Here is an 11,045-nt window from a genome sequence, read left to right on the forward strand (position 1 = left end):
AGAAGGAAAATAATAAAAGGTTAGAGAGCCTGTTTGGGACCTATAAAACAAGTTTTATTCAGAAATATACAGCTTTATAAATGAGAAAAAATATTTGCTTTCCAATAAAATAATAAACTAAATCAACAAAAAAAAACAACTAAATGTTGGAACTGTAACTATACAGTTTCATGTTTACATCACTTCTTTTCATCCCAGTGTTTTTCCCACTGCTGCTCACCTTTATTTATTAAGGCTGCACTTTAAAAAACGAAAAATTCTAGAGAGCTGTACTAAACAAAATTTCTTTTTTGTATACACTTGTGTGTACAAAATGACTAAGTCTTAACTAAATATGAGAAACAATCTTTAATAAACTTGTATTTTTAATTTAAGGTCTTATTTATGTTGTCCATTTTTATAGTTGTTTTTTTTTTTTTTTTTTAAAGAAATTTGCATTCATTAATTTGTTCTGGAATTTGAATTTCTATATGGGAATAATGTTCTGTGGCTGAACTACAAGCCCCATAATGCAGGTAAATAAATAATTGTTGGCGATGGTTAAGCATGGGGTTAAAAACTCTGGAATGATGCATCGAAAAAGTATTTTCACAAAATTAAAATATATGCTAAAACTAGCGCATACAGTTATAAGGTGAAAAAAAAATTTCTCCTGTCTGATGCTAGTTCGTTCATATACATTTAAAGTATGGGTTGCTTTCAAACAACCTTTTGTGAAGAAAATTTGTCCTATAATTTTGTTTTTGTCTCTGTAAGAGTCAGATGTTTATTTGAAAATCATAGGTGGGGAATGAAGTGCAGTTTGATTTATCAAGGTGAAGAAGTATTTAAGTAATTTGTGTTCCATAACTTTGATTCCTGTTTGAAGTTTTGAAAGCCTTAATTGGAAAAGGATGAATATTAAAACTAAAAAATACTTGAAAATTATAAATTGGAGAGTTTGGAGTCTAACAATGAAGCATTTTCTTATGCAGTGGGAAAATCAAACTCCTTTCTTGGGCGGATTATTAGTTATTCTGAAAAAAACACTTGTTTTGAGGCGTAATTATCAAAACAATGCTTTAGTGTATACATGTGAATACTAAAGTACCTCTTGTTGCAGTTTAAACATATTTTTATAGCAAAAGCGGGATTGGTCCTGTCACTTTCAATGTCTACGTTACAATGCAAGTACTGTTCCCTCTCTTCAGATTTTGCACGCTTGCACCCTCAAACCCTGAAGTTCTCTATGTGCACACTTAGTGTTGGGCTTAGTGTGATTATTTGGACTGGGCCAGACTCTCAAATTTTTTTAGACTGTCACACTAAAAGACCAATAATGGAGCGGGTTACATCTGGTGAGCAACTGTGATTAGTTCAATTGTTTTTCAGTGTGCTCAGGGACCAGAACGGTCGTGGAAATTGTAAATGGAGCAGGTAAAGCAGAAATAAATTGCAATTTTAAAGAGGATTTTAAAATTCAAGTTGAAAAAGGAATGACCCATTTTAATATGCGATTAGGAAAAGTATTTATAATTAGATTTATGAATTGGTTATTTTTTATTTTTAAATCTCTCTTTTAGAAATGGAATTTGAAAATACATTTTAAAATGCCAGTACTTAATTATGGATTATAAATATAATTTACAGAGAAATAAATATATTTACAATTCCTCTTTTATAATTCCTTTTAAAATGTGTAATTAGAAAATGCTCTCTAAATTGCCTGATTTATATGTTAAGCTTGAAATCGCTGATTTACTTTTGTAGTGACTCATTAGGTCTTCCATATTTAATAGGATATTAAGTTGTTTAATTGTGCATTTTGCAATGTGATGGGATTTAATATTTGACTTGTATTACATTAGCATCTCATAACCCACCGTTTTAAAGCGTTTACAAAAANACCATAAAGCGGCGCTCTGGGTCACATGACTGATTCAGTGACAGATCTGACCCTCTGAAGTTAACCTGGCGAGTTTTTGAGAAGGGCCGCCTTCATGCAACATCGATGAGCAACACCATCTTTATATTTACCTGAAAAATTATCAAATTAAGCTAATACTTGGGTCAAAAGATATGTAGTGTCCCCAATTTATCTGATGTAAAATAACACTGCATTTCTGAACAACACCACCATATAGCCACAGTAAACTAAGGTGGTGGTGGAGTGATGATCTGGGCTGTTTGATGCTTCTGGACTTTCTGTGATGAATGAAGCCATGAGTTATGCTTTCTGCCAAAAAAAATCTTCAAGGAGAACGTCCAGCCATATGCTGGTGATTTGAGACGAAAATTAATTTGGGTTCTGCAGCAAGAAAACAATCTAAAACACCAGGAAAATTACTTCTGAATGACGGGGAACAATATGATGACTTTGGAGGAGCCTAGTCAAAGTCCTGATCTGGATCCTATGGAGGTGTGGTGGAATGACCTTTAAAAATGCTGTTTAATCTGGAAAACCCTCCAATGGAAAAAAAAAAAAAAAAAACATAATTCAACAGAGATTGAAAAGACTCGACTGCAAGTTAATGCGAGCTCCTGCAGCTGTTGCTAAGGGTAACCAAAATGGTTGGTAGATTTAGGGTCCAATCACTTTTTTTCACAGGGTCATGTAGGTTGGATTTTTGTTTCCCTTTTATGGTAAAAACCTTAATGAAAAAGCTTTTTTTTTCTTTGACTAATATTTAAAGTTATGATACATTTAAGTGTGACAAACATGCAAGAAAAAAAGAAAACCGGAACTGAGTGATTGTTTTTTTTCTCACCACCATATGTTGTAACAACAGCTGTGAAGTTTTTTTGGGGCCGTGTTTCTGCCAGATCTGCACATGTAGAGACTGAGCTTGAGCTGTTTTATAAAGCAGGGGAACTTTTGGTAAAGTTGATCTCTGCAGCAGCCCCAGTTATCCCACCACTGTGTTGCTTTGCTTCTTTTAGCTTACTTAATCTTGACTTTCCATGTAAGACTCTTTTCCCAACTTTTTATTTTTTAGTAGGCGAAACAGTGTCTCTAGGGTTTGGGTTTGATTGCCGTTACAATTTAAATGGGAACGGGCGAGGAGCAAACTTATTATTGATAAACAAAACTAAATTTAATAGTTTGTGTGGCGGGCAGCATACTAATTCAATTTTTTAATTTAATTGAACTTTGATTAGCTTTATCTGCATAAATGTAGATTAACAGAATTATCAAAGCTGCAAATTTTTTTGTAAATACAATGAAAAAAGTTACAATACAATTTTGAAAATACAATAAAAAGGTAACAAATATATAGACATATGGTCTGTTACAAAAACATTATAATGATAATATAAATATTCATACATTTATTTTTTTACATCTATACTATTGCAATTTGTTTTTAAAAGAATACAGATTAAGAAAAAAGAATCAGATCTAGACGAATCTGGTGTTTTTGCTTTTGTCCCTCAGTTTCTGACATAATGAGACATAAGCTGCTGGCTTTAGTTTCTCCCAGGATGCATTGCATCTTGGTTGGTTCAGGAAGAAATTCAAATTTGAGCTACTTCACGTTTTATTTTTTAGAGGAACTGGGCTCTGATGTGTTGCAGTGTAACGGAAGTGTGTCTCTGTCTGTGAGCGGACAGAACAGACTAACATTCAACTTTTATTGTCATTACTCTGTCACAAGTGCAAAGAAATGAAATTCCCTTTCTGCTTTTAACCCATCCCTTTGGGAAGCAGTGGGCTGCCATTGTGCGGTGCCCAGGGAGCATTGTGGGGTTAAGGGTCTTTGCTCAGGGACCCAGAGTGGCAGTTTGTGGGGGTGGGTCTTGAACTCAGAACCTCTGGGATCCGAACGCAAAACCCTAACCACTAGGCCGCGCCTCCCCTGGTTGCCCATATATGCAGGACAAATATGCATAAATGGGCAACCAGGTCTGCCTGTGTCTCTATGGCCAATGTGCCGTCACTGGGCTATTGTTCCTACGACTAAAAATGATCTGACAAGGTGAGTGAAGGTTAAGTTGGATTCAGTGTCTATGCTCTAAATATTGGTTATATTTCATAGAAACATTTCATGTGTAGCTGAATTAAAAGCTTTTATTGTTTAATGGGTGCCGTTCAATGTTTTTCCCACTGGAAAAAATTGAAATCTAGACAAGTCATTTTTTTCTTGGATTGAGGAGGAAAAAGAGACATTTTAGCCAATGGAACAAGACAATTTTCATTTAAAATAAGAAATTACAAATGCATTGTCTTATTTCAAGTGCATATTATCTAATAATCTTATTTTAAGAGTACAAATACTCATTCCATTGGAAAACTATCTCATTTACCTGCTCAAATTAAGGGTAAATACGCTTAATTTAAGAAATGTTTTACTTATTTCTTGATAATTTTTCCGTGCAATAAAATAAGATTTAAACTTTAAAAGTGTGTTGTAATGTTATAACTTCAGACAGCATCAGTTATAAAACATCAGTAACAGTAATAATCAGTAGGTCAGGCTTTTTAAAAATCGGTGATCCGCCAGAAAACAGCCATTGATGCACTGAGCAGTCAGAAAGCACAAGCTCCAAATCCACTTCTTCTGTTTGAAATCTAGTTCTTTGTCTTGCTTTTGGATAAATGCCTTCCTTGTTTGTTGACAGATTCTGCACAGCACTGGACTGGAGTTTCAGAACCAAGTACAGGAAGCAAAAGACCTGGACCAGCTGATCAAGATCCACTACAGATACCTGGCAACTATCCATGACCGCTGTCTGTTAAGAGAAAAGGTAAACGCCTTGTGCTGAATTCTAAAAGCAGGCTCAATTCTTCAGAACTCGCGATCAAATCCAGCGCTTCATAGTACTTTTCTCATTAGAATATAAAACCATATTGCCAATAATCCACCACTGCTTTATAAGATAACATCATTCAGAGAGAGCCACTTTTTACCACTCCTCTCTAAAAATGCCCTCCGGATCTTCCAGATATCTGTCCTCGCCTGTTTACCTACCCTTCAGGTTTTATATAGAGTTCCAGTCTGGAACAGTCTGGGCATAAAAGTAGGATTTATATTTGCTCAAACTGATCCATTTTTATCTTACTGGCAGAGACGATCATCATTCAATTAAAAATGTTCTGGTCTCAAGCTTCTAAAAAGCTCTTAAATATCTAAAGGCTTTGGATGAGAAAAAGGCCCACAGTATCATTGATACTCCACCTCACCAAAAGGCATGGGGTGCATTTCCACATATTCATCCTTTGTTTTACACCACACCCACTTGAAATGTTTGTTGCCACACTGGTATCATCTGACTAATGCGCCTGATCCCAGTTAATGTCCCAGTTCGGCTCAGCTGGCGTCATTTATTTATTTAGGCTCTGTAACCTTTTCTACTCCTGTTCTAAAAGCTACTTTTGTTTTAAGAGTTTTTCGCTACACAGCTTTAAAAAAAAACTGACTAAATCTAGCAGATCTATAAAAGTGTCTGCTGTTGTAATGGGGAATTGATCAGAATATTATTTTTGATCAGGACCTATCATTTATATCCCATATCAAAGAGGTTTCTAGAATTTCCTTCTTTCATCTGCGGAATATTGCAAAAATTAGAAATCTCCTGTCCAGGGGTGATGCTGAGAAACTAGTCCATGTGTTTGTTACTTCAAGGCTGGAGTATTGTAATTCTTTACTATCAGGAAGTCCAGAAACTGTAGTTAAAGCCTGCAGCTGATCCAAAATGCTGCAGACAGAGTTCTGATGAAAATTATCATCATGTCTCTCCTATCTCTTCATTGGCTGCCTGTTAAATCTAGAATAGAATTTAAAATCCTCCTCCTCACATATAAAGTCATAAACTTAATTGAGAAAAGACCTGCTGCACTGATGCTATTCATGTTTGAGTTTCACAGCCGTTTAATTCTGCAGGAGTCAAACTACAGCAGTTTTTTTTTTAATCACATTGGTTTAATGAGCTGAAAATCAGTTAGCACTGCAACTTTTCTCAAAGCATGCTGTTGTTGTGAATCCCGGGGAGGAGAGAGAAGGTCTCGCTTCTAACACTCGTCTTTTTTTAGGTCAGCTTTGTCAAAGAGGCGATAATGAAGGTTCTCAATCTGGTGCTCATCTTCTCAGACCGATGGAGAGCTGGATTTGGAGCTTGGAAGTAAGACCTGAAAAACATGCATACTGGATTTTATTATTTTCTGTCTATTGACCCCAAACTTTGAGCTGGGATCGCCATGGTGACCGTCTTTACCTGATTTTGTGTTTCCTTCCAGGATCGAGTCTATTGATAAGATGGAGTTGGATTTCAAAAACTGCCACATGTTCCTGGTGACGATACTTAATAAGGCTGTTCGTCGGGGCTCATTTCCTCATCGTGAGTAAAACCTGTTGATCTGGGCTCCCGAACATCACGGCTTCACTTTCTGCAGACAGAGATGATGATCAGGCTCTTTTTCCTCTTTTTTTGCAGTGGAGTCTCTGGCCCTGTCTCTGAAGGCCGGATATGAGCAGTGCTGATAATTCGTTTCATTCTTCCATCACTTTGACTGTTTTCACTACAGTAAGCAGTGACATGGAGGCTGCCATCTTCTCTTTGTGGATCAGTAACTTATATCAAGTTTTGGCAGCCAAAACATGAACAGCTGTATTTATTTCATGAGATGCGTGGTTTTTTTTTGGTTTTTTTTATAAAAGCAAATAGTCATGTTGATTGTAAATAATGTTATTGTACTGTACATATCTGTAAGCACAAATAAAATGTCAGTGATGTTTGATTACTAAAAATTTCACAAAAGTACAACGGAGAAGGAAAATAATAAAAGGTTAGAGAGCCTGTTTGGGACCTATAAAACAAGTTTTATTCAGAAATATACAGCTTTATAAATGAGAAAAAATATTTGCTTTCCAATAAAATAATAAACTAAATCAACAAAAAAAAACAACTAAATGTTGGAACTGTAACTATACAGTTTCATGTTTACATCACTTCTTTTCATCCCAGTGTTTTTCCCACTGCTGCTCACCTTTATTTATTAAGGCTGCACTTTAAAAAACGAAAAATTCTAGAGAGCTGTACTAAACAAAATTTCTTTTTTGTATACACTTGTGTGTACAAAATGACTAAGTCTTAACTAAATATGAGAAACAATCTTTAATAAACTTGTATTTTTAATTTAAGGTCTTATTTATGTTGTCCATTTTTATAGTTGTTTTTTTTTTTTTTTTTTAAAGAAATTTGCATTCATTAATTTGTTCTGGAATTTGAATTTCTATATGGGAATAATGTTCTGTGGCTGAACTACAAGCCCCATAATGCAGGTAAATAAATAATTGTTGGCGATGGTTAAGCATGGGGTTAAAAACTCTGGAATGATGCATCGAAAAAGTATTTTCACAAAATTAAAATATATGCTAAAACTAGCGCATACAGTTATAAGGTGAAAAAAAAATTTCTCCTGTCTGATGCTAGTTCGTTCATATACATTTAAAGTATGGGTTGCTTTCAAACAACCTTTTGTGAAGAAAATTTGTCCTATAATTTTGTTTTTGTCTCTGTAAGAGTCAGATGTTTATTTGAAAATCATAGGTGGGGAATGAAGTGCAGTTTGATTTATCAAGGTGAAGAAGTATTTAAGTAATTTGTGTTCCATAACTTTGATTCCTGTTTGAAGTTTTGAAAGCCTTAATTGGAAAAGGATGAATATTAAAACTAAAAAATACTTGAAAATTATAAATTGGAGAGTTTGGAGTCTAACAATGAAGCATTTTCTTATGCAGTGGGAAAATCAAACTCCTTTCTTGGGCGGATTATTAGTTATTCTGAAAAAAACACTTGTTTTGAGGCGTAATTATCAAAACAATGCTTTAGTGTATACATGTGAATACTAAAGTACCTCTTGTTGCAGTTTAAACATATTTTTATAGCAAAAGCGGGATTGGTCCTGTCACTTTCAATGTCTACGTTACAATGCAAGTACTGTTCCCTCTCTTCAGATTTTGCACGCTTGCACCCTCAAACCCTGAAGTTCTCTATGTGCACACTTAGTGTTGGGCTTAGTGTGATTATTTGGACTGGGCCAGACTCTCAAATTTTTTTAGACTGTCACACTAAAAGACCAATAATGGAGCGGGTTACATCTGGTGAGCAACTGTGATTAGTTCAATTGTTTTTCAGTGTGCTCAGGGACCAGAACGGTCGTGGAAATTGTAAATGGAGCAGGTAAAGCAGAAATAAATTGCAATTTTAAAGAGGATTTTAAAATTCAAGTTGAAAAAGGAATGACCCATTTTAATATGCGATTAGGAAAAGTATTTATAATTAGATTTATGAATTGGTTATTTTTTATTTTTAAATCTCTCTTTTAGAAATGGAATTTGAAAATACATTTTAAAATGCCAGTACTTAATTATGGATTATAAATATAATTTACAGAGAAATAAATATATTTACAATTCCTCTTTTATAATTCCTTTTAAAATGTGTAATTAGAAAATGCTCTCTAAATTGCCTGATTTATATGTTAAGCTTGAAATCGCTGATTTACTTTTGTAGTGACTCATTAGGTCTTCCATATTTAATTGGATATTAAGTTGTTTAATTGTGCATTTTGCAATGTGATGGGATTTAATATTTGACTCATATTACATTAGCATCTCATAACCCACCGTTTTAAAGCGTTTACAAAAAACTCAGAATGCATGAGAATTAAACTGGTAAAATGTTTACCAATATAGACATGTTAGACATCGTTGGAAAGCTTAGATTCTCCACAATTAAACCATCAAGTTCATCTTATGGACATAGCGAGCACTAAAGCACAAATACAGCAGCGTGTCGAAATATAAACATGACAAAGCTGCCACAACAAGCAAGCATGTCTTTATAACTGCTGTTCAAAAAGGACTTATTTTCGAGAATACAAAAAACTTTGAGTCATGTTAGAACCGATGCAGCTTGGGCTGTGGTTTACTTACCCAATATTCATGTATATATTCAGCAACTAGAAGGTGTTAGCTTTCAAATTATGTGTCACACATGTAATTTGAGCTTACAGTTCCTTAGTTTATTTGCTTTTCCTTTTGGGTGTGCAAAATAGGCGAATTTCCCAGAAATTGGGGGATATTAAGAGGTTTATACATAAGAAAAAGTTACACTCACTTATTTAATGGTAAATTAATTTATTTCACATTTCTGTATTTTATTATGTTTTATAATTTGGTTTATTTTTACAGTTCTGACACAAAAATAAGTGGAAAATGATTGGAATCTAAAAATGAATCAAGTCCTTCCTAGAGAGGCAGCTATCAATTTATTTAGGAATAGATTCATTTATTGTTTTTTTTATTTTTATTTTTTTTTATTAATTGATTCACCAAAAGTGAATTTGGTTAATATTTGAGAATAAATATTTCTAATACAAAACACTTTATTTTACTTTTAAATGAAATGCAAGACCTAAAAAATATACCTATGGATAACAGTAATTTAATCTTTAATGTATTTTAGCTTTGTCTCAATTGCTGCTATGGGTGGGTTATTCTTTAACCGAACAGTGTGTTTTAGAGTGTGTGCTAATTCTCTGGCTAAGTATTTAATTTTATTACCAAATCAGTTCACAATTATTTCAAAATTCAATCTGATTGATAATTAAATTGCTGCTCCTTTCATACCAAATAAGAAAGCAACATGCAGAAAGGACAATACATAAAATGGAGAGTGTTGAAAAATCAAATAGAAACTAAACAGGAAAATATTCACCAAAGTTTTGTGGAAATACAAGAGATTATGTTTTGAACTTCATATGGACAATAACCAGGACATTGATGCTTTATTGTCTCATCTTAAACTTCCTACAGTGACAAAGCAAGTAAATAAAACATTATCATCTAAAATAACTGAGGGAAAAGTCTATGCAGCCTTAAATAGATTAGTGGGAAGTAAGATGGCAGAGCAGTATAAAAAATAACATTATTTTTTCCCACCTAGTTAAAGATTTAAAACTGATAAGGAGGAAAATAGTTTCTTCCTTGTGGAAAGAAGCAATAATCTCCATCACTCTGAAACAAAGAAATTGGCTGATTAGATTATTGTGATTACTGCCCTATTAGTGTTTTAAATATTTCATGTATTCGCTGTTTGCCTCTGATATTGCAAAAAAACGTATAAATCATTCTTTCTGGGTCAATACATATATATATCCAGCCCTTGTTATAAACCAGAGTTAAACTCAAGACAACGTTAGGGAAATTGAGTTTAATAAACAGAAAGTAGAAACTTTAACAATATGTTTAGATTCTGACAAGGAATTTGAGGTGGTGTTTATTTGCCATATAAGCTTGTTAAAAAAAAAAAAATTAATAAATCAATAATAGTGCCCATATAAGGCCTATATAGTAAACCAAGGGTTGTGAAACATTTCAGTCTGTGAGCCCAAAAATAATGCAAGAAACTGGCAACGCCATAAAAATACATCCTCATGCTCTTATTTAAGTCATTCTTTTTCAATAAACATTTTACCTTGATTCGAGCAATTAAGTAAAACTTGCCAAAGGAATAAAATGACTTAAAAAAGAAAGATTAAGTCTTATTTCAAGTGCATAATATTTTATCCTATTTTAAGGACAAAAGTACTAATTGTATTGTAGATCATCGTATTTACCTTACCAGATTAGGAGAAATATACCTATTTCAGATTATATTTTTTTTAACTGGATACATTTTTAATTAGATTAAAAAAAAAAGTCTGATTTAGTTATTTAATGCATCATTTAAAATATCTTTTTAATTGCTTACTTGTGCATTTTACAATTTAATGGAACATTTAATACTTGAAGTATGTATACATAAGGACATATTACATCTACTTATTTCATGTTACATTTATTTATTTAATTCAGGTTTATGTATTATATATATATTATATATCTATTTTGACTCTCTATATACCGACATCATGATGAATGTGAAAAAACCCACTTTGGGGCTGTAATAGGGCAACAGATTGGATTCAAATAAAAGGGCGAGGTTCTAAACAGGGCTTCTGTATTTCGCCACTCTTCTCTGCCTCGCTTATAAAATCCTTCAAGCCACTAGATTAAACAGAC

The 11,045-nt window shown here is 33.4% G+C and overlaps 1 long non-coding RNA gene across 1 annotated transcript; it reads left to right on the forward strand.

Annotated features, from left to right (window-relative positions):
- Window positions 1-4,574: 4,574 nt before the first annotated feature.
- LOC107095403 lies at window positions 4,575-6,749 on the forward strand. Its single transcript, XR_001481741.1, has 4 exons — window positions 4,575-4,725; window positions 6,011-6,099; window positions 6,215-6,315; window positions 6,412-6,749. It is a non-coding gene; the product is annotated as an uncharacterized LOC107095403 (long non-coding RNA).
- The last annotated feature ends 4,296 nt before the right edge of the window (window positions 6,750-11,045 follow it).

The sequence above is a fragment of the Cyprinodon variegatus genome, unplaced genomic scaffold, assembly GCF_000732505.1.
Source record: "Cyprinodon variegatus isolate N-32 unplaced genomic scaffold, C_variegatus-1.0 Scaffold544, whole genome shotgun sequence".
In the NCBI taxonomy this organism is placed as follows: domain Eukaryota; kingdom Metazoa; phylum Chordata; class Actinopteri; order Cyprinodontiformes; family Cyprinodontidae; genus Cyprinodon; species Cyprinodon variegatus.